This window comes from Piliocolobus tephrosceles, chromosome 5, assembly GCF_002776525.5.
Source record: "Piliocolobus tephrosceles isolate RC106 chromosome 5, ASM277652v3, whole genome shotgun sequence".
Taxonomy (NCBI): Eukaryota; Metazoa; Chordata; class Mammalia; order Primates; family Cercopithecidae; genus Piliocolobus; species Piliocolobus tephrosceles.
In genome coordinates, this window is record NC_045438.1 from 128,413,584 (window position 1) to 128,435,932 (window position 22,349).

Here is a 22,349-nt window from a genome sequence, read left to right on the forward strand (position 1 = left end):
AACATAATCATGCATAAGAAGATGGTCCCCACTCCCAGCACATCACAACTCCGCTCTAGGGAGCCTGCAGGGTGACAGGAGGCCATTGATCCTCTAGGAGAGATGGGAGTCCCTCCCTTTTATTCTCATCCTCCTCCTCTCTCAGATACAGTCCATCTGGTTGAGGTGGAAAGTAACAATAAACTCTTGTCTTAATCCTCTTCACCCCCAAGCACAACTTCAAGCAGTAAGAAATACAATATAAAACTTTCATTCAAGAACCCTGTTCTCACCATCCTGATGCAAGGGTGGCTCTGTTGGAACAAGAGTGGCTGGCCAGGCCCTTTGAACCACGGGAGAAGATGTTCTGGGGTCAACTTCAAGACAGGGCTGGCAGTACTGGGACACTTGGCTGAGAAACAGGGGGCCTGCCCAGGTAAAGAGCTTTCCCGCTATGGATGTAAATGGAGGGGCACAGCGGAGCTGCAGGAAGGGAAGGAAAGGAAAGCGAGGAGCAAGGAGGATGGGGGCACACTTTCTCCTCATATTGGGATTCCAGCTCACATCCCAGTCCTTCCCTGTGAGTAGTCATGGGAACCTCACTCCAAGAAAGGAGGCCGCAATGGGGCTTTTCTCTAGGTGCCCTAGCTCTCCCTCCCCACTGAAGTTGGAGACTAGACACCTTGGGTGGTGGAGGGGCAGAAACAAAGTCCCCATGTCCTTTGTATGAGCAGATCCCTCTACATGTACCTGGGACTCAGATGGTATAAGACAGGAAGGAGGGAGCTTGGGTAGGGTCAGGTGGTTGCTCCCCAGAATTGGAAAAGGTGGCTTTTCTGCATGCATTTCTTTGGATGGGTGAGGTTGTCTCCTGCCCTGTGTTCTTGCTTGACCAATAATCACAGGCTTTGATTCTTGTGAAAGAACAAGAAAGTCAGGAGACATCTGGAAGAAAGGCAGCAGTAGGAAGAGCAACACTGATGCAATACAGTGTCAGGTACAGCCTGGCTTACTATCCCCAACTAGGCAGCAAGATCAATCAGCCTCCCACACAGAAACCAGCAGAATGGGGCATTGTGATTTTGATCATTTTTTTTTTATTGTATTAAGAACACTTAACTTGAGATCTGCTCTCTTAACAAGTTTTTGAATGTACAATAAGGTATTGTTAACTATAACAATGTACAACAACATTGTACAGCAGATTTCTAGAATGTATTCACCTTGCATAACTGAAACTGTGTACCTATTGAATAGCAACTCTCCATCTCCCCCTCCTCCCAGTCCCTGGCAACCACCATTCCACTCTCTGCTTCTGTGAGTTGGACTATTTTAGATACTTCATATAAGTGGAATCCAGCAATCCCACTCCTGGGTATTCATCCAAAGGAATTAAAATCAGGATCTCAAACATGCACTTCCATGTTGATTGCACTAGCCACAACAGCCAAGATGTGGAGGCGACCTGGGTGTTCATTAACGAAGAAGCGGTTAGAGAAAAGTGGAATATACATGCAACAGAGTAGAATTCAGCCTTAGCAAAGAAGGAAATCCCGCCATATGCAACAACATGGGGGGTGGTGAAGGCTTTCACTAGAGATAGGGGTGGAGAAGGAAGCTTCTTAGGGTAGTTTAAGGAGGTAGAAAGCAACATCACAGTTTGACCACATCTCCTTCCTGTAGGAAATACAAAATCCAAAGAGACACAAAGAGAAGAGAAAAAGAAGATATGGCAAACATTCTAATGCCATCTTTGCTGACTGGACCTGTAACCTGTGCTGGATGCTTTACTGACATTTCTCATTTCACCCTCAGAATAACCTCTGAAGAGGTCATTGTAGTTCCCATTTTACAGACAAGGTCCCTGGGCTGGTAGGGCCTGGGTCGGATGGATATTCATGAGCTGATAAGGAGAATCTCAGGCCACCACAGTGGGTGCTCTCAGGACCATTCTAAGGCTTTCTGTCTAAGAGTCTAGGGGAACATCACCTGGGGCTAGGGAAGAGCTTTTGGAACCAGGAGCTCCAAAGGCTGGGATTGCCCAAGAGGACAAGGGGGAGGTGTGTGTTGGGCACCTGGCAGTGGGGTGATTCCAAAAGCATGCACCCTGGCTTGCCAAATGTCTCAGAGGGCCTGGGCTCCACAGGCCATCTGCTATGGAGAGCTTTTCTCAGCCCTTTCCACCTACTACATGATTCTAGGAATCTTCTTCTGTGGAAGCAGGGCTTTGGGAATCTGCTGGGCTGAGGAGGTAGTTCCCATCCAGCCCCATGCCACTAGTGACAGCTCCAGAGTTTTGCTCTCACCAACACCCCCATGCTTCTGCTCTGTAAAGACATCATATTTACCTTCTTGCCCCTCCTACTGTATGAACCACACTCACACATGCACACAGGAAGGCTTTGCGCAGCATTGAAATTGATCAAGCCTGAGTACCATAGAACAAAGGTCCTATCTGCTAGAGTTTCGCTGTACCTTGACCTCAGATTATCTGCCATTCAGAACGGAATGCCCAGCTCTGGGCAGGCACTGGATCAGAACAACCATAGGCTTAGGCATCTGCTTCTCTCTCTTTCTCTACCTCTATGTCAAGGGCATCCCCTCACTACAAACTGGGCCTGGGGTGGGAGTATAAGGCAGAGGGCAGGGAACTGGGAAGCCCCTTCCACCCCATCTGATTTCAGACCTGCCTCCTCAATGCCCCATGTCTGAGCCAGCTATATTTAGCAAGCTCAATTCAGTAACTAGAGCAACCGGTCTAGCACCCTCCCCTTCCAAGGACTCTGAAGGGGCCAGTTTCTCACACCTTTTAATCGTCTTCCATTTCTCCAGGCAACCGACACAAAAGGCCTGGACCAGGTGGTAGAGATGCTGGGGCTCCTACACAGAGGCTCTATTTTCTGTTTTGCATTCTTCCAGGCCGGGTAATTATGGATCTGTCCTCAGAGGAATTCTGTTTCTTAGCATCTACTGCTAGAAAGCCCATTTATGTCAGTCTGGCCTCACCACATCTATCAGTGTTACACTGCAGAGGACTGTATCACTGACGTGGCGTCTGCCTGTGGTCTAATGTGAATGCATTCCCATGCACACGCCAGTGTGCAGTGTGTGTGCACGTGAGTGGGTGTGCATATTGGTTTGTGAATAGAGCACTCCTTGATCAATCAGTCTTTATTGCATGCCCAGTTTGTGCCAAGCCAAGGTGTTATAGATGAAAGTGCACAGTAGTGAAGAGGAGGGGCAGAATCACTGCACACATGCAGTTTTCGTTGTGGTGGAATCAGTAAACCAACAGATGAGATCATTTGAGGTCGTGAGGAACGCTGATGGAATTACAGCAGATCGATGCCTAGTAAATGAAGGGTGGGTGAGGGTGGGGGTGGCCACCGTGGCTACTTTAGATGGAGTTGTCAGGCAAGGCCCAACTGAGGAGACAGGATAAGCTGGAGGTGGAGCCTTCCCACCAGAGGAAACAGCAAAGTCAGAAGCCTTGTGGGGAATGGGCTTGGTGTGTTTGTAGCTGGAGAGAAGAGGGTGGGGGTGGGGAAAGATCGGCAGGATCTGAGGTCAGAAATAGAGACGTCTGCAGGGCTCAGGGAGTCAGAACTCAATTCCCTCCTGTGTCGCTTACTAGCTGTGTGACTTTGAGGGAGTTACCGAACCTCTCTGGGCCTCTGAGGGGTAATGACCGTACTTCCTTTAGAGAGCATTATGGCGATGATGGAATGGGTTCACATATGTAAGGGGCTTAGAACAATAGCTGGCATATACATCGGCTGTGTTTTTTAAAAAACAAACAAACATTATTTTTAAAAATAAGGCTATTGTGATCAGCCTTATTGTTATTACAAGAAAGGAGCTTAAATTTGAAGAAGAGTCCATTTGTCTGCTGGAACAAGTTCTGGAAATTATCAGAGACCTGAATTTTACTCCCTGGTGTGTTTTCAAGTCCCTAAGTATCCAGTTCCTTTAAGACGTTACCAAGACAGTCCTGTGAGACCCTAAGTTAGTGTCCAGCATAGGAGTTGTCTCCTAAGGGTGGGGGTCTTAATTAGTGGGTGGGGTCCTTACCCAAAAAGAGTGAGTTCCAAACTCATCCAGAAAAGCGGCCTAGGAAGCTAAAGTTCAAATGACTCATCTGTTCACTTCCAGCAGGGAAAGAAGGTGAGTGAAGCAGGGAGAGGGAGGGAGACGTGAGGCTGGAAGAGAGAGGACAGCGCGACTGTGCTGCCCAGAGCCTTTTCTCTTGGCTTCGGCCTCGTACAACTATGGGGATGGCTGGTGAGGATGAAGGCTGGAGGGCACAGGGTCTAGTAGGTGCTGGTTTGGGGCAGCTTCTGCCTCATTTTTTTCAACAGTCATCAATGAAGAAGTCAGTTGAGATAACTGATAAGATCTTTCTTAGCTAACCCCACTCAAAACATCCACTGGAGGCTGGGCTGGTTAGTGAGTTAGGGGATAAGAGGAAAAAATTCGGAGATGAAGACCTTTTGAGCACAACACACCTTGCATTTTTGGATTGTGGTAGCCTTGGGAATAAAGTGTTTGGTTTCCCCTTTGCAAGCTGGAGGTGCAGAAGGAGATGGTATCTGTGGTCCTCCAAGCTAGATTGCCATCAGACCCCTGAGTGTGTAGCCAGCAGGCTTGGCAAGGATTTCCATCTGACATCCCTGGCCCTCTCCCGAACTACACGGAGAGGGGCACTGACAAGTTCTGCATATTTACAAGCACACATCCATACCCTACAAGGCATGGGCTTCTGAACATTTACAGAGAAATCACATTTTTGTAAATCAAATTCCATTTTCAATGCACTTTGGTTTCTTATTACTGAAAGAATCCCTGTTGCAAATCCTTTTGTGAAGCAAATATCTCTTCCCCCATAAATATCTCCTTCATATTTAGGCTCTGTTTTTAAATTATTTATTTGAGACAGAGTCTTGCTCTGTCATCCAGGCTGGAGTGCAGTGGCGCGATCTCAGCTCACTACAACCTCCACCTCCCGGGTTCAAGCGATTCTCCTGCCTCAGTCCCCCAAGTAAATGGGGCTCTAGGTGTGCACCACCACCCCCAGCTAATTTTTGTATTTTTAGTAGAGACAGGGTTTCACCATGTTGGCTAAGATGGTCTCAATCTCTTGACCTCGTGATTCACCCACCTCGGCCTCTCAAAGTGTTGGGATTACAGGCGTGAGCGACCGTGCCCGGCCTACTTCGGCTCTTAGAGTATGGGAGCCCCTGTCTGTTCAAGTGGTTGTATGTGTGTGTGAGAGAGAAAGGGCTTGTGTGTCAGTGTGTCCGTGTGTCCGTGTGAGAGTGTGTGTGTGAGAATGTGTGAGTGTATGGTCAGTGTGAGAGTGTGAATGTGTGTGAGGGAGAATGAGAGTGTGTCAGTGTGCACGTATGTGTGGGAGTGTGTATCCGTGTGTGTGTGTGTCAGTGTGTATATGTGTGTGTCGGCATGTGTCAGTGCATATGCATATGTGTGTCAGTGTATGTGTGCCTGTGTGGGTGTCAGTGTGTACATCTGTGAGAGGGTGTGCGAGGAAGAATGTGTCGGTATGTGTGTGTGTCAGTATGTGTATATCAGTGTGTGTGTATGTGTGAGGCTATGTGAATGTGAGCATGTGTCAGCGCATATTTGTGTGTCAGTGTGTATGTGTGTCAGTGCACGTGTGTCAGTAGGCATGTGTTTGTGTTAGTGTGCCAGTGTAACTGAATGTGTGTGTGTCAGTGCATATGTGTGTCAGTGTACGAGTTTGTGTGTGTCAGTGTGTGTGTGTCAGTGTACGTGTGTCAGTGTATGTGTGGGCGTGCATGTCTGTGTGAGAGTGTGTCAGTGCATACGTATCAGTGTGCATGTGTACACAAGAGCAATTATGTGTCAGTGTGCATGAGTATGTGTCAGTCCACATGTATATATAAGTGTGTCAGTGCGCATGCGTGAGTGTGTTGGTGTGTATGCAAGAGTGTGTATGTGCGAGCGTGTCAGTGTGCATGTGTGTTGAGTATGTGCATGTGTGTGTGTCAGTGTGGGTGTGAGAGTGTCTGCATTTGCATTCACTCTGGCACATGAAAGGGTTTCTGAATGTACGACGCTTTTCTCCTCCGCCTGCCTTGCTCTGATATGCTGCTGGAGAGAGACACTGTCAAAGCCCAGGGCTGACCCGGCGTGGTTCAGCCCTCCATCTGGGCACGCCATTCTTCGTTCCTGGCCTCTGACTGCTGCTCCTTGTGGGAGTTGTCCCGGGGGCCACGTTAGAAGCAGGCACAGAGGAAACAGAATCATTTCAGGAAAATGGAAATTGTGCCTGCCTCTTGGATTGGGCCAGGGAAGGGGAGGCAGATGTGAGAGTGTAGAAGGGGCTGACTGGGGATTCTTCCGGAATTCATTCATGAGATTGCATTCTACAATCAATTATTCATCAGAGAAGACCCAGGGAACCACTGTTGTTTGCTTTCTGCCTGTCTGAAGGATGAGGACTGTCTCCTTAACAGTTGTCGATGTAACTGCTGGGGAGAGCGGCTTGACTTCCCCTAGAAAATGTGTGGCACCTCCCTCGGCACTGCCACTTGTCTCACTGCCCACCCACACCACTGAGCGCTGCGTGGGGAAGGGTCCTCATCAGTCTCCAGCCTTCTGCAGGCTGGTGCAGGGGCCAGCCAAAGAGCCTCTGGAAAGACTCCTTCATCACTTATTAATGGTCCCCGGCCTTGTCCCTGAAATAATTAGTGTCGGGATATTTTCCTGTCACGCAGTTAATTGCCATCTGTACTGCTTAACATGCCAGGGCACTGGGTAGCAATCTGGGGGCCCGTGGAGGGCTGTGGGGATGGGGCCTGAGTCATGGTGTTGGCTGCCACAGCCGGGGCGGCAGTGGGAGAGAGGGAGCTTTCAGTGGGGTTTGGGAGGTGCCGGGGGCTCTGGGCAGCTTCATCCCTCAGTTCGCAGTCAGAGTGTTAAGAACCAGCTTCTCCCCTGGGAGGAGGAGAGGGAGGGAGCTGAGGTCCTGGAAGAAAGCAAGGTTCTCACCACAACAGACACCCACAGGATGCTTAGGAACCAGACTGTCTCAGGAACATCCGGATTCAGGATCTGAAGCCGTGTGTACTCGCCCTCTGTCTGGTTCCCTAGAAGCAGGGTGGGAGAGGATGTTCCAGCGTGTGGTTTGTTGAGTGAGTGCTTGCAGAGAAGCTGGGAGGGATTGTAGGGCATGATGGAGCAGCAGAAGGGTCCAGACGAAGATGCCGCTTCAGGGGAGGTCTAGCTGGGCCAAACCCACAGGGGCTTCGGGGTGTGTACAGCGCGTGGAGTTTGTTCTACCTGAAGACAAGAGGGTGGCTTTTCTGTCGCTACAGCAGTCAGGCCTTAGCTAAAGGCTGTTCCCGGGGGAGGGGCTATGGTAGAGGGCTTAACCTCCAAAGCATCTCCCAGAGAAGTGGCTCCTGCTGGCTAAGGCAATGTGGAGGAGAAGGGTATAGTTATGAGCTATTAGCAGCCAACACTGCAGCAGCCTGGAGTGAGTGCCCAGTTGATAAAGGACACCTGGGTGGGGCACGAACAGCCTCTGATGCCCCCTTCCTAGCTGCTCTGAGGCTCTGTTTCCTTCCATGTCAAAGGGGGTTCAACAGCCTTCCCTTGCTCTCTTGCAATGCAGAAGGGTAACAAACTGAGAGGGTGGGGCAAGGATCTTGTAACTGTAGTGTGCTGTATAGATGCCAGCTAGTATCACTTCACTTATTCCCATGCCGTTTAGTGGAAGAAATGCCCACATTTCATTTTACAGGGAGCACAAACCACAGATGCTTGGCTGGATTTTTTAAGGCTTCTCTCCCCAGCGCCCCTCTCACCTGGCCTGGGCTCCTTCCATTAGACAAATGTGCCTTTGACATGGCATATTCTCTGGGATAACTCAGAAAGGATATGGAGGGGATTAATTTTCAGTTATGGGTCATGAGGGCTAGAGTGAGACTCCTTTTGAGGTGCTCTTAGACTAGAGCGGGGAGACGGGTGAGGGGACGGCCTGAGGGCCAAGCACAGGGCACTGCAGGAGGGCCTCTTCCCATCCTCATCCATTTTGTAACCGCCCTCAACCCCCAGAGGGGACAATGAGTACCGAGGAAGGACCCCTCCCCAACCCTGCTGACCCCTTTCCTATCCCCCACCCCTTCCCCCAGCACGTAGGAAAAAGGGGGGCTCCCACCAAAGGCAGCCCCTGTAGGTTGAGCAACATTGATCCTGGCCGGGCCACTCCTGAGAGGAGAGGAAATTGCTGGGGAGGCAGTGGAGGAGGGTGGAGGAGAGCTCTCCGCAGTGACAGGCCTGTGGGGAGGAGGGGAGGAAGGAGGCAGTGTCAGCAAGCCTCTGACTGGCCGAGGCTGAGAGTGCCGGACACAGTCACGGTGCCAGGTCAGAACCACTGACCTGCTGGGCTGACCTGCTGTTTATTGGGCCTTCAATAGGGGGAACACAGTGAAACTGGAGTGCTGCTTTCTTCCTCAAGGAAAGGACTGTGGTGTTTGAGCCAGATCCTCGCCCCCGCCTCCTCTACCCTCCCCCGTGTTGAGCCCTGTGTCCCTGGGCTTGTTGTGCCTGGGTGTCCGAGGAAGACATTTTCCTACCTGCCCTTTTCTGGTGGGGAAGGGTTTCGGGTCCACCCCTAGGACACAGCATACAGGCCTGGTCCTCTCTCAAACTGAGAAAATCCAGAAAATGACTGGGCTTGGGAAAAAATGCATTTTGGTTGTCAGTGACCAGAATGTGGGATTATTTCTGGGGAAACGACTAGGTTTTAGTTTACAGGTCGCAAGCGTGTGTGTGTGTGTGTGCGTGTGCGTGTGTGTGCGTGCCCACACACACACCTGTCTGTTGAGGGCCAGGACACACTGTACCCTCATCCCAGGAATCAGACCCCTGCCCAGAGTGGAGGGCCCTGGACACTCAGCAAGGACACGTCTGATCCACGACCTCTTTGACGTCACCACTGTTAGCTCAGCATAAAGCAGGAAGAAGTGGGCTTGGCAGAGCCTCTGCCTTCAGGGTCTGGAGTCTAGGTTTACTCATGGGAATCACGTGGGGGATCTAGTCTAAGGTGCTTTGGGTAAGGGAGACAGTGCAAAGCTCACCAAAATGGTCAAGGAAGGCTGCATGGAGGAGGTAAGGCTTGAAAGAAATGCAACGTTTGAATTGGGAGGGAAGAAGAGAGAGTGTGTGTAAGGAGAACATTTGTGTCAGCTGAAGTGTGGAGGCAGGAGGAAGAGAGGGCAGCCTGGCTGGGAGAAAATCATTCCAGAATAAACGATGATGATGATGATACTAACCATTATCATTAACAGAGCTAATATTAATTGACCACCTACTGTGTGCCAGGCACCATTCTTGGAGCTTTACAGATTAGCTTATTTAATCCTTACAATTCCACTAGGTAGATACTATTATCATTTCCGATTTTACATGGTTTTTGTGTTGCTATAAAGGAATACCTGAGGCTGAGTAATTTAAGAACAAAAAAAATTTAATCTGCTCACAGTTCTGCAGGCTGCACAGGAAGCATGGCCCAGTGTCTGCTCCTGGTGAGACCTCAGGAAGCTTTTACTCTTGGTGGAAGATGAAGCAGGAACAGGTGTGTCACATGGCAAGCGAGGGAGCGAGAGAGAGAGAAGGGGGAGGTCCCATGCACTTTTAAACAACCAGATCTCGCAAGCACTCAGAGTGAGTACTCACTCACTACCACAAGAAGGGCACCAGGCCATTCATGAGAGATCCGCCCCCATGACCCAAACACCTCCCACCAGGCCCCACCGCCAACATTGGAGATCCCATTTCAACATGAGATATGGAGGGGACAAACATCCAAACCATATCATAGGAAGAAACTAAGGCCCAGAGCAGATAATTAATGGGCACAAGGTCACTAGCCAGTGAGTGGCCAAACCAGGATTTGAACCTGAACAGCCCGGCCCTGGGGCTTCTGCTGCTATCTGATAGACCTTTCTAGATAAGCTGGCACACACTGAGCCCTTATGATGTGTCAAGCACCATTCTGAGCCTTTTATTCATGGAGTCTTCATTATTAATTCCATTTTACAGATAAGAAAACTGAGACACAGAAAAGTCACACAAGATTATCGAGGTCAACACAGAGAACAGTGGAACCGGCACCTGACCCCAGGCAGGCGGAGCCTTCATGACCACACCACACGGCCACAAGGAGCGGGCAGGGAAGACAGTGGTAAGTGGAAGCCGTGGACATTGTACTCAGGCCTGTGGACATGCCCCCAGGCATTGGGAACTCTGGCGGGTTTTGATCGCCAGCAGGGAGTAGGGACATGGGGAGGAGGCACACAGCCAGGGCGGGTGCCAGCAGCCACGGAGGAGCGGTCTGAGGCTGGGGTTGGGGCTGGGGGGAGGGCTTGCCTCCTCTGTGACTCCTGTGGCCTAGTTTCCTGGCGGCTGCCAGGTAGTGGGACCTGGAAAGCGGGTTATAAATACCCTGGACTGACAGCAAGGCCTTCACTCTGACACTGATGCGGATTAAGCTGAATGTGCAGCTCAAGGTCATTGGCATGGCTATAGCTTTGCTTTGGGAGAGGTCTAGTTGAAGTGGTGCTAAGCAGGGTACAGCAGGGAGGCTGGGGGCTGAGCCCCTAGGTCCAGCTCAGCACAGACAGTGGCTTTTCCTCTCGTGTGGCCTGAGTGCTTCACTTCTGCCCTTACCACGTCTCTCGCCCCAGCCTCCTCTGTCCTCCCCAAGCCTGCCCTCCGCGGGTTTTCCCAGCCCACTCAAGCCAGAAGTCAGTGATGGGGGATGCGCTAAGCAGGGGGGCAGCCCCTGGCCTCTCCTGCCTTCTGCTTCAGCTACCCCTCCTCCCTCAGCACCTATTTCTGCCCACGTTTCCAGAGGAGAGTTGGACAGTGACTCTGGGTTGACTCAGCAAAGCTGTAGCTCCCTGAGGACTGTGTGTGCATGTGTGTCCATGTCCACTCTGCTTATAAAGAAAGATACTTAGAAATCTCAGAACCTCACAGCTGGACGAGACTCCCAGGTGAATGTACTCTGGGAATGTGGCTCAGAGACATTCTGTGTTTACAGCTAGAGCATGGGCATCTGAGTCCCAAGCCAGCCTCCAGTGGAGCCAGCCTTTGGATTGGTTCAATCCCAAAAAAGCCCCAGGAAGGCCCAGGAGCTATGCTGGGGTTAGGAGGACCTAGCTAAGAGCTGAAGGAGCTGGGTGTGGGCTGGGGAATGGAGGGGGCCAGTCCTCCACCTGGCGAAGGGACAGAGGCTGCGTGGGGCGATGCAGCAGAGGCAGGAGTCAGCACCAGCCATAGGCTTGGGTGGGGCTACAGCAGGCCGGGACTGCGGGCCAGCTGGGGTCTGAGTGAGTTCTGGGCTGTGCTGGGTGTTGTCTACCAGCACTTAGCATTGTTTCATACCCTTTATGTTCACTCTGTATCACAGGGGCTAGCAGGACAAAAATGACATTTCCCAGAGTTTCTTGCTGTTTGGATCTGGCTGCAGTTTCGGTTTTGCCAACAAGAGGCATTTCCATGAGCTCTGGACAGTGGCAGAGAGGCAGAGGCGTTCCTCTGCTGTGTGTTGGACAGTCTGCGGGCTCCTGCCAACATGAGGATTTGCAGCAACTGGTATATCCACGGTCTTGTCACCAGCTTCCTGAATGCAGGGCAGCTGGAGCCACACCAGTGGTCCTTGCGGGGGCAGCAGCTGTCTCCTGGTCTCAGGCTCGCAGCTGTGGGGATGTGACCTTAAGCCTAAAGCCTAGCAGTGGTCCTGACCTTCATTTGTCTAGGACCTCTGATCACTCTGTAAGTCACTATTTCCCCTATTAAATCTCTCTCTGCTGGATACTTTGGGTGTTTCTGCTTTCTACACAGAATGCTGATTGATATATAGGACACAGCTGGGACAGGTGGATGCTGGGCTGAACAAAGGAGGAGCCTGGGCCTGATTCAGAGGCCAAGGAAGACTCTGACCCTGGTGTCTGTGATGAGGATGTGATGTGGTTTAGAAAAACTGCCCGCTTCAGGGGCAGACCATCAGCTGGCTTCAGTGACCCGCTGTGGATGCTGGAGGGGAGCATTGCAGAAATCCCAGCAGGTCCTTTCAAAGGTGACCTGGAACTGCCCTTGTTCAGAAACCAAGGGCTGCTCCCCTGCAGAGAGTTGAAGGAGATGGGGAAACAAATCCAGGCCACCGCTCACCCAGAGCCTGGGGTCCAGCTGGGTCAGCCTGTGGGGCCAATTCTAGTACATCCAGGGGAGGCCAGATGAGCAGTCCCTTTAAAGGAGGCCAGCTGGAAAAGTGCAGAGTGTCAAGAATTTCCTGGGGAAAGTGCCCAGGCTGCCTTGGCCCTGTGGGGTGCATCTCCACCATCTCCCAGCCCCAGAGCAGTTCACCCTGAAAAGAGGAGATGCTGCAGCAACCCAGAGGGGCTCCAAGATGAGGGCCCAGGACTTGGTCCTGGCACGCCTGCCCAGCTGAGCCCTGCACCCAAGAGAAAGGAGAGGCTGAGGCTGCTGCAAAGGTCCAGCTCAGATGCTGGACCTACATCTGAGCACCACACATTCCCCCTACAGAAAGATTAAAATAAAAGAGACTATCTGCAGCTTAACGACTGGGGGTAATGGAATTAGGCGTGATCTGTGCTGTACCTGGCTCTTAACTCCTGACTGCATCTGACTGGCAGAGGCATCATTTGCTGAGTATCGCTGCCTGCCCAGTGACATACAGGCACTACCCCATTTAATCTTAAGAGGAATCATCATCATCCCACTGGTCTAAACGAGGAAACTGAAACTCAGAGAGGTTGAGGAAGTTGGGACAATCACAGAGCTAGTTAGTGGAGGAGCTGGGATTTGAACTCAGTCTGCCTAGTTTGGAACCACAGGTCCAACCACTGAGTGTATTGCCAAAAGGAGCAGGGTGCCTTCTGGGTCCCCTCCTTGAGAGTCTGGGAGACCAAGTCAGCACCACCTCCGACCTTCCTTCAGCTTCCAACCCACTCTCCCCTCCCCAGCTTCCTCCCCAGCCACCCTTCTGACCTGCGCCTCGCTGATGAGGAGTTAATGTAGAAACAGAGGGCTTCACTCGTATCTTCTGGCCTGGCTTGATGGGTGCTGGGCATTGTTTAATCCTTCTTTCCTTTATTTCAGTTTAAGCTGGTAATTGTCATGCTGCTCCCATATCATCCACTGACATTTAAGTCCCAGCTCTTTCTAAATAAGGAGCGGATTGGCCTCAGCTCGCGCCATGGGGAGAGATAGTGTCAGGCCTTCCTGGCAGTGTGAGGGGCACCATCCCTGGCTCTTGGACTTCCTTGAATCAAGGAGGAGAGGAAAGGTTCCCAGCTGTGGCATTTCTCATAGGTTTCAGAGACTCAGAGCCGCCCTGGCATGATCTGAAGGGGAAGTGTGGCTACTCTGGTCCTGATTAACTCTCAGCTTAGGATTTCACCCTTCCAGCCCACTTTTGTCTTGGAGGTTGCAAATTGGGGACCCATAACCAAACGTTTTGTTTTTGCCAACATACTGTTTAACAATTTCAAATACACTGTTCTCGAATTCTCTCCAGTCCTCATCACTCCCTATGGTTCTAGCTTGCTAACTTGCGAAGAGTGCCATCTGCAAACTTCTTTCTTATACATGCAAGTAGCCTGGGAAAGGTAGACTTATGAATCACATCTCGTGGGAATTAATTTATTTACAGCCACCCTCACAAGACTCCAGTTGACTGAGGCTCTTGGGGGTAGGGGGTGGGCGGTGGTCATTTTGGACTACAGCAGGGCAGCAGGAAGGGGAGGTGAGACCTAGGCGAGGAGAGGTGTGAGACTCTGGGCTAAGGTCACCAGTTTTCCAGGTTGGCTTTCAGGGGACAGCTGCCAGCCACCACTTTTTAAGCATCCACCATAAGCCCAGAATTGTACTGGATGCTTTGGAGACATCATCTAAACCCATTCTCTGAGGTGGGGCTATTATCCTGAATAAGAAAAACAAACTTTATTTCTCTACACCAACTACATCAATACTTTTGACCACCAACTGTGTAGGGAGTGTTTTTCCCCACACCAAGTAATTTTCTAATTTTCAGTGAACAGTGATTTGGTGTCCTGCAATTTAACTCCATTCTGACGCTAACTTCCCAGAGTTAGTGCAGACTTCACAGCTTAAAAGACTCCGACCCACAAGACTGCCCCCACTCCAGACTCTAATCACAAGTCCAGGCTGCCATCTGTGCTTCTGACCAACTGGCTATAAATCAGAGGTTCCTAAGACCCTCTCCTCATGTTCAATTATTTGCTAGAACAGCTCACAGAACTCAGGAAAGCAGCTTACTTACTTCACCACCAGTTTATTATACAAGGACACCACTCAGGAACAGCCAGAAGGAAGAGATGCACAGGGCAAGGTATGTGGGTGGGGTGGGGTGGGGCACACATGCTCCCAGCACCTCGATGTGTTCGCAACCTGGAAGCTCTCCAGACTTCATCTTTTTGGGTGTTTTGCTCCATTATGTGGGCATGATTGATCACCTCATTGGCCATTGATGATTAAATCAATCTCCAGCCCCTCTCCCCTTCTGCGAAGTGAGGCTGAACATTTCAACCCTCTGATCATGTGGTTGGTTCCCCTGGCAACCAGTCCCCCAATCTCCAGGCTATCCAGGAGCCCCCAGACACCATAGCATACAAAAAGACTTATCACTTCTGGAGATCCCACGGGTTTTAGGAGCTGCATGCCAAGAAACTAGGGATAAGACACACATATATATATTTCTACTATATCTCAATATCATATATCTTCACATCACAGATGGGAAAACTGAGGCTCATAGCGGTGCAGTCTCTTGCCCAAGTCCTCACAGTGGACGAGAGGCCGCAGGGGTCTTGCAGATACCCAGAGTCACTATGCAGCATTGCGGTGGTGTGTTATCTTTGTATGGCATCGTCTCTTTCACTAATTTATCAAACGTAGATTTATTGAATGTTGGCTGCTTGCCAGGATGCAGGCTGCATCGAGACCCTGCCCCGATCCATTCCCTGGCTAGCAAGAGAAGCAAGACAAGCAAGCAGGAAACTTTCATCCCGAAAAGGGGGATGCTGGAGTACCCACCACCACCACCAAAAACCACCACCACCATTTCCTGAGGGCTCGCCATGCACCAGGCTGTCAGGAGGCTTTGCAGATATTAACCCTCTTGACAGCCCGACCAAGTAGGCACTGTCACAGTTCTCCATTGTAGACAGGCACTAAATGGGTCTCAGAGAGGTTAAGTAATATGTCCAGTGCTAGAAAGTTTCTGCCTAACAGGGAGGAATGAAGTGCTACAGGAGCATGAGAGACGGAGTGGCTGCCTAGAGAATCCCACTCACTGCTTACAGCAAGCCCACGGGCGACATGCATTACCTGGGACCAGGAGCAGGTAAGTGACTTGCCCAAGGCCCCTCAGCTAGTAGAGAGTGGAGCTGGTTTCAACCCAGATGCTCTATGTCTGAGACTTTGTTCATTCCTTTACCTGTGTTGCCCTGGAAAGACTCGCTAGCTGATAGCGAGGAGGTGACGTGAAACGCTTTAAAAAGGAGGCACCTTACAAATTCTCAGCTCTGCTCTCATAACTTGGTTTATGAAGCCCTGGGCTGCTGACTCCAGTGTGTTGAAGAGAGCTTTGCCGGCAGCCTCTGTCCCAGTTTGAGATGTGTGGACTGTCTCTGACTGACACCGCCTAAGCCTCTCAATCCCCAAGAGTGATTCCGTCTCAGGGATGAGAGCCTCCAACATCTGTACCTGTCGGGTGACAAATCCAGACACACACGCTCCCTGCCTGGTTAGAGATGCATCAGGCCCGATTAGGCTCATGAACCTGCCTGCTGCGTGTGGATCCCTTTAGCCAAAAGCCACAAAGATAAATGGAACTCAGGTGTAATTCTCACCAGGAGGTTGCCTGGGCATGTGTGGGGAAGGATCTAGAGTGGGGGGCTATGGGTGGTGTGGGGGAGATGGACCCCACCTCTGTGATGCTGGGGTGGAATGAATGAATGACAGCCCAGCCTGGGACAAAGCAAGGGGGTTGCCTTACCCTCAAACCCCCATTCCCTACCAGGTGCTTGATATTTCAGCACGAGTATTTTTCACCTCTAGAGATCCAGTAGGGAGTGTTCTTGTCTTTATGGCCTTGGCAGGATGGGAACACAGGCAGTGGGTGAACAGAAATACCCTCGGTGAGCAGGTTGGTTGGAACGTCTGCACAGCCAGGCTGCCCTGCCTCGCACCTTCAGATCCGATTTCATTTCCTCACTTTGCATCCCTTTTTAATCAGCAGACACACCTGGAAAGGGGTGTTCCTGCTGTCCCCCCAGCTTTGTTAGCCCTCCTCCAGCAGTTCTGCACAGTTCCCTGGCAGAAGGTGGGCTGCAGGTGGGAAAATGCCAAGGGTATATCTCACCTGCTTACCAATGGGGCTCTGCTGTGCCTGGATTCAGCCACCTCATCCTCAATGCCTGCCTCACCCTGCCTGGATACATGAGCCCCCAGTTCCCCCCAGGGAGACAACATGCCCTCCATGGTAGCTGCCAATGATATAGACATCTCCGCATCCACCACCATCAGTGCAGTCCTACAGGCAGGTGCCCCTCACTGCCTAGAGAACACCAGCAAGCTTTCTGGCCACCCACGTCTCTTGGACACCACTCCCCTGTTGGAGAATTTCCCACTCTGAGTCCTGCCTCTTGGAGTGAGAAACCAGAGACTCATCTTTCCCAGTGTCTCTTGTAGCTATGACAAGGGCATGGACATGGACTCTGCCAATGGGACCCACCAGTAGAGGCTTCAGCCTGAGACAGGCAAGCAGTGGCCAATGCCATGCAGTTACCTATTTCCTAGTGAAGGCAGGGGCAGAGGTGTCTGGCTTTGGAGGCAGCAGAGATGGAGGCACCAGGATCCAGAACCCTGTATCAGCAGTGGGAGCTCTGAGGCATGTGCCAGTCCACGGCAGCTCTGAGGTCTGTAGGAGAAGAGACTGGGGTTGGTTTGGGCATTTTTCCTGACTGGGTAGCTGCTCCCAAAGTCTGAGTCTGTCTCCCACAAAGATTTAACATCTTCATTTTCTGCTTAAGCTAGCCAGAGTAGATTTGCAAACACCCTGACTGGTACAGCACTCCCTGAAGTAAGCATGGGGTCTTTGTCAATAACTAAGGGGTGTTTATGAGTTAGTATGGTTTGTACATGTGTGCACACACAAAGGTGAATAAGACTCCTGCCCTCAGGGAGCTTACAAGCTTCTAAAAGATAATGGTAATAAAGATGATGATGAAAATAATAATAACAATAACAACCATGAAACTGTATCTCAATTAGAAGGAAGAGTGGGCAAAGCAGGAGGAGGTAGATGGACATGACTTATAATCAACAAGAAAGAACTCAGCAGGACCCTGCCCCAGGCCACCTGCAGGGCTCCAGCAGGGAAATGAAAGGGAGGAGAAGTGAGCATGGCGGAGATGCAGCCATGAGAGGGACAGAAGACAGTCAGGTCTGCCGCCTGCTCTTCCTATCCTGAGTCAGGTCTGGACCCTGCAGCTGACACAGCCACTCCTGCTGCCTGCAGAGCAGTCCCCGCAGGTTCTCCTGCACCTGGCCAGCCTCCTGAGCAGGGAACAGAGAGCAGGGAGCCAGCAGACTGCCCCAATCCAGGAATCTGGGACTCAGGGCCCAGGACACTCAGGAAACTCTGTTGCCATTCTCCGTGACGCTCAGGCAGCCACTGTCAGTCAGTCTCCTCAAGGGCTTCCCACCTAAGCACCAGGCCTGTCCTCACAGGCTCTGCCAGCTCTGAAACACTCTGCCTCTCTCTGCCCTTGCCACCCCAACCTCCACCATTCCCCTCTTCTGTCTCTCTCTTCCTTCACCTCCCTCTCTCCCACCTCCCCTGAATCTTCCCCCACTTTCTTCCCTCTCTGCCTGTCTTTCCCCTTCCTCAGTCACTTCTCTGCCGCCTACTCTCCTCTCTACTTCCACACCAAAACCTCAGCTCCAGCCCTCCCCAGCAATACCTTTCCCAGAGCCCCTCCCTGGCCACACCTCTCGCTTCCCTCTCCTGTCCTCCAGCTCCATGGACTGTAGAACTGCCAGCAGCTTGTCCCTGGCACCCAGTGCCCCTTGCAGGCACCACCCACAGTCCTCTGAGGATGTATCCAATCTCCCATGTCCTGGGGCACAGCACAGGATGGACACTAAGAGGGAAGGAAGAGATGGGGACGGTGGAGACTGGGATAATCAATTTCAGGCCTCCAGGAGCCAAAACACTCTTCTCCTGTAAGACAGGGCACAGCGGACTCCAGGAGAGCCAGGAGAGCACTAAGATGACTCGTGGGAAAAGCCTCTGGCTTTGTGGGCAGGTGTTGGGAGGGGGGATGTCTGCCTCTCTTCATTTCTCTGTTCTCTGCCTCCATCTCTGGGTTTCTCTAATTCCACTTCTTGGTCTCTTTGTGTCTCCAGCTCTGCGATGGTAAGGTGGGAGTTGGAATAACTTCTCAGCATTAACCATGGTTTCTGCGTGGGGGACGTTACCTTAATTGAGTCTCAGCTTGTTCATAGCCACTCGGTTACCATAAATAATGGATGTCCAAATGGACTGTAAACTGGAAAGGCTGAGCAATACTGCACAATGCAATGGCCACTGGTTTCAGCCTTCTACAGGGAGCCTTGCCTCTCTCTTAATAATGCATGGTCCACACCCACCACAGCCAGACACCCAGCGATTCCCAATGAGAAACTTGTTATGCTGTGCTACGGGAAGGAATCAGGAACTTGCCCACTCTCTGATCTTCTCAGGGGAGGACAGCAAGAGCCACATAGAGATGTCAAGACCTCAGGTCTTGTGGGAAAATGAACCTACCTACAATGTCACTAGGCATGAAAATGACCTGCATCCTCCCTCCTATGTGTACTGGCAGATGGTCTTTTGGTTTCTGGCTTTAATCCTGGGGTACAAATCCTGTAGCTGTCTGCTTACCAGATCCCCGAAGACTGCACCGTTCTCTGTGTATAGAGCAAGTTGCTGGTTAGAGGATCTGAAGCTATTTAATGCACTTGCACTGTTTGCAGAACCTCCCTCTGTTTGTAGAGCCTGCCAATGCAGAATGAGGGCTGTTGGCAGACTCTGATGCTGTTGTCTACTTCTGCCCCCAAGACTGACTCACAGTCAATGCCCTTGTTCATACATGTATGGCTTCCCCTGGTCCCATATCTTAGCTTCCACTTGGTGTCCCCATCCTTCTGGCTGCTATGCCTGCCCCAGGGTCTTCAACTCTGACTCATTGACCTCCCATGCCAGAGGTATTCCCCATCCACTATCCCCCATGTCACATCTGTGTTCACAAATGCCTTCTAATCATGGATCCTGAAAATTAGCCTAGGACCTAAAGGTGTCTAGGGTGGGGGTGTAAGGATGCTCTTGGAAGGACCTTGTGCTGCTCAACAATGCCTACTGGTTGTGCCAATTGTTTGCTTTTAAAGCTCCAGACAAACTCAAGACATTAATAAGACTCAGTGTCCATTTTATTCTAACACATTCTTGTTGGTTTTGTTTTGCATGCCTGTGGGGTGGATGATTGGAAGCAAGCTGTGGTTGTTTAGTGGTGTTTAACTTTAATAGCTTTGGTAATGTAGCTAAAGTCTGTTCAACTTTTGTTGCTACTGTTACCCAAATGCTTTAGGCAAATCATGACCAGGTCATCTGATTATTTCTCTAACAGGAGAGGCGTAAAGCTTGCGGATAGTTGGAATATTGGAGGGCCTTTGCGGGGCCGGGGCCTGCAGGGGATGGCCCCTCTGTGGCTAGAGCCAAGAGTGATTACAAAGCTATACCTCCCCATAGGATAGCCTTCCTTAATTTCTTTTTAGGAAACTCATTTTTTCATAGACAGGCTTGAAATGGCCAGTGATGCTATTAATTACAACTAGCAGATAACAAGGCATTTTCACAAACATTGTATGGGATGTTTGTGAAATAGGCAAGAAAAAACAACTTCAGAAATGTTCAGTGACTTCTCCATAGGGAAGACCTTAAATCTACTGACTCCAAATTCAATGTTCCCTGTGTAGTTCTATGCTAGGAGTTCTTAACGTAGGTTCTAAAGAAAACTGCAGCTTCTGCAGAAGTTTCTGTTCACTATTAGAATTTATTTGCAAAATACCGCATTGCAGATGTGTGTACACTTTCTCCTGGGGAGAGGGTCTACTGCTTTCCCAAGATGCTCAAAAGGGGCGCAGAGGAGTTAGAGACCACCGTGCATGTGTGGAGGAGTCAGAGACCACCGCGCGCTTGCGGGGGAGTCAGAACACCGTGCATGTGCTTCGTGCGGGGGTCAGAGACCACCGTGCATGTGCTTCGTGCGGGGGAGTCAGAGACCACCACGCATGTGCTTCGTGCAGGGGTCAGAGACCACCACGCATGTGCTTCGTGCGGGGGAGTCAGAGACCACCACGCGCGTGAGGGGGAGTCAGAGACCACCTCGCATGTGCCTCGTGCAGGGGGTCAGAGACCACCACGCATGTGCTTCCTGCGGGGGTCAGAGACCACTGCGCATGTTGTGCCTTGTCCCCCATACTCAGATCCATGAAACCAGTGCCCTCTGATGCTCATTCACTTCATTCAACAAATGCCTATTGAGTGCCATGAAGTGCCAGGCACTGTCTCAGGCCCTCGGGAAACAGACGAGCAGCACAGACGTGGTACTTGCCCTCATGTAGTTTTCATTCTCGTTGAGGAAGAGAAAGGGGAGACTTCACTTAAAGTAAATGGAAAGGGAAGTGTTGGGTTGTGAGAACTGCTATGAGGAAAATAAATGGGGGAGCCACTGAAATTTCTGCAGCTGGGTCTCGTGTGGGACTGGCAAGTAAGGATGGACCACTATTCTGTCATCCTGAAATACTGGAGAGTCTGTAATGCTCTTTAATTTGGGGTTCACTCACTCGGTTATTTAAGAGAGACCTTTCCACTCCTGGCATCTACAACCTGAAAACTCCACTCTTCCTGTCCCTTTGAGAAAGGGTTATATCCCTTTTCAGTCCTTACAATTTCTTTCCCGGCATCATATTCTAAGAATAAAGATATATTGGCTGAAGCAAGCCAGACCCCCTCGTCCTGCCCACCTGCCACCTCTGCCCCTCAGCCCAGCACCCCATCCCCCTACTCGCCAGCTCCATGCTTTAGAAAGCTCCAGCAGGCTGGCCCATTTCCCCTTCACAGCTGAGCATGTAACCAAAATTGGCTGTTGTAATGGCAAACTAAATGATGCCCTAATACCCAGATCAATCATCCTGTGAAATAACTCATTATTCAGGCTCCAATTGCAGGGGATGGAATTAAAACAAGAACAGTTCAACAAGGAACTGCAGTGGCAGGTAGCATTTGGGAGGTGCCGGGTAGGGTAGAGGGGAAAGGCATGGAGAAGGACAGGGCTGGGCTTTGGGGAGGGGCCATCAGTTGAAGACAACTCTCCTTTCCTTGAGAGGAGAGGAGGCCAGAATGGGGCTACACATCTGCAGGAAAAGCAGGCAGAGCCAGCAACAAGCTACAGGGTTCCAATCGGAATCACTTTGTTCTGGTCAAAACACAGGCTCTGAGCAGACAGCAAGCCACAATGACAAAAGCCCTGGCCAACACTCCCTAGGAGGAGGCTTTGTTCTCAGAGAATGGCCTCGGTCCTCTAAAGATCTTTCCACAGAGAACAATGAAAATGGCCTTTATGCACATAGGAGTGAGAGGAGGGAGAAAGACCGCTGACTCCCCAGGGATGGTGGAAGGGTCACAGGCAAGACTAACGTGCCAAAAACCTCCTCTGGGGACCCCAGGCATGTGGAGGGTGGGGCAGGGGTAGAGCAGGTCAAAAGGAACTGTAGAAAAACAAGTAGTATTGTCTGAGTAGCTCTCCTCTTCCAACAGCATTCATTCATTCATTCATCTAACAAGCATTCAGTGGTCTCCTACTAGGGTTCTGCCACTGCCTCTGTGAATGCGCTAATGTAAAGAGCATTGGGCTGAGAGTGGGAAAGCCCAGGTTCTAATCCTAGCTCTGGAACAAGCTGGCCATGTGACTGTGAAGCAACTTTCTCGGTGCTTTGTACCTTGGCCTCTTCATCTGAAAAGTGAGCAGGCTGGAATAGAGCAGGTAGTGAGGCTCCCATCCAGTCCTGATGCTACAGTGTCCTCAAGGCTGAGCGATAGGAGGCCTCCCGGGAGGACTGATCCTGGAGGCAAATTTGGAGCAGAATATGATCGTGCTCTGGAGACGGGGCAGCCAGGGACAGGGGCGCACATGTCAGTGTGAAGCCCGGAACGGAGTGGGGGAAATGGT

At 51.0% G+C, this 22,349-nt stretch overlaps 1 long non-coding RNA gene across 1 annotated transcript; it reads left to right on the forward strand.

Moving 5' to 3' along the window:
- The first annotated feature begins 322 nt into the window (after positions 1-322).
- On the forward strand, positions 323-11,844 carry LOC111542893. The gene is made up of 3 exons (XR_002731692.1): positions 323-2,903; positions 10,069-10,210; positions 11,441-11,844. It is a non-coding gene; the product is annotated as an uncharacterized LOC111542893 (long non-coding RNA).
- Positions 11,845-22,349: the final 10,505 nt, after the last annotated feature.